The sequence below is a fragment of the Arachis duranensis genome, chromosome 5 (assembly GCF_000817695.3).
Source record: "Arachis duranensis cultivar V14167 chromosome 5, aradu.V14167.gnm2.J7QH, whole genome shotgun sequence".
Lineage (NCBI taxonomy): Eukaryota > Viridiplantae > Streptophyta > Magnoliopsida > Fabales > Fabaceae > Arachis > Arachis duranensis.
Genome location: NC_029776.3, coordinates 74,240,293 through 74,241,553, shown reverse-complemented (window position 1 = coordinate 74,241,553; position 1,261 = coordinate 74,240,293).

Below are 1,261 nucleotides of genomic sequence, written 5' to 3'. Positions count from 1 at the left end.
ATGTTGCTTCTCCTGGGCGTTCAACGCCCATGTGATGCTTCTTCCTGGCGTTTAACGCCAGGAGGTCCTTCTTTACTGGGCGTTTTTTCTAAGCGCCCAGAATGCTAGCAGATTGGCGTTAAACGCTCAGAAGGTGCATCTTTCTGGCGTTTAACTCCCAGAAGATGCTTCTTCTTGGCGTTTAACGCCCAGAAGGCTACCCTTACTGGCATTAAACGCCCAGTGGGTGCTTCTTTTGGGCGTTTAACGCCCAAAGTATTTCTTACTGGCTTTTTCATGCCAGTGAGCTTCCAAATTTCTCTGTAACTCTTGGGACTTCAATTAATTACTAATTCACCTTTGAAGATACTTGGACTTAAACCTGTAAAGAAAAGAAAATTTATTTAACCAGTAAATAAACTTTGTAAATGGCTGGGTTGCCTCCCAGCAAGCGCTTCTTTAATGTCATTAGCTGGACTGACACTGATCTTCAATGTAATCTCAGTCTTGAGCATTCTTGCTCGAAATTATCTTCAAGATAGTGTTTAACTCTTTGTCCATTGACAATGAACTTTCTGTTAGAGTCACTATCCTGAAGTTCTATGTATCCATATGGTGATACACTTGTGATTACATATGGACCTCTGCACCGGGATTTTAACTTCCCAGGGAATAATCTGAGCCTAGAGTTGAATAGCAGAACTTTTTGTCCTGGTTTAAAGACTCTGGATGACAATTTCTTATCATGCCATCTTTTTGCTTTTTCCTTGTAAATTTTCGCATTTTCAAAAGCATTGAGTCTAAACTCCTCTAGCTCATTTAACTAGAGCAATCGTTTTTCTCCAGCTAATTTGGCATCAAGATTTAGGAATCTGGTTGCCCAGTAGGCCTTGTGTTCCAGTTCCACTGGCAAGTGACATGCCTTTCCATACACAAGCTGGTATGGGGAGGTCCCTATAGGGGTCTTAAATGCTGTTCTGTATGCCCACAGAGCATCATCCAAGCTTCTTGCCCAATCCTTTCTACGGTTAATTACAGTCCGTTCCAGGATTCTCTTAAGTTCTCTATTTGAGAGTTCAGCCTGCCCATTAGTTTGTGGGTGATATGGAGTAGCCACCTTGTGGTTGACTCCATAACGTACTAGAGCAGAGTAGAGCTGTTTATTACAGAAATGAGTGCCCCCATCACTGATTAATACTCTAGGGATACCAAATCTGCTGAAGATATGTTTCTGGAGGAATTTTAACACTGCTTTAGTGTCATTAGTGGGTGTTGCAATAGC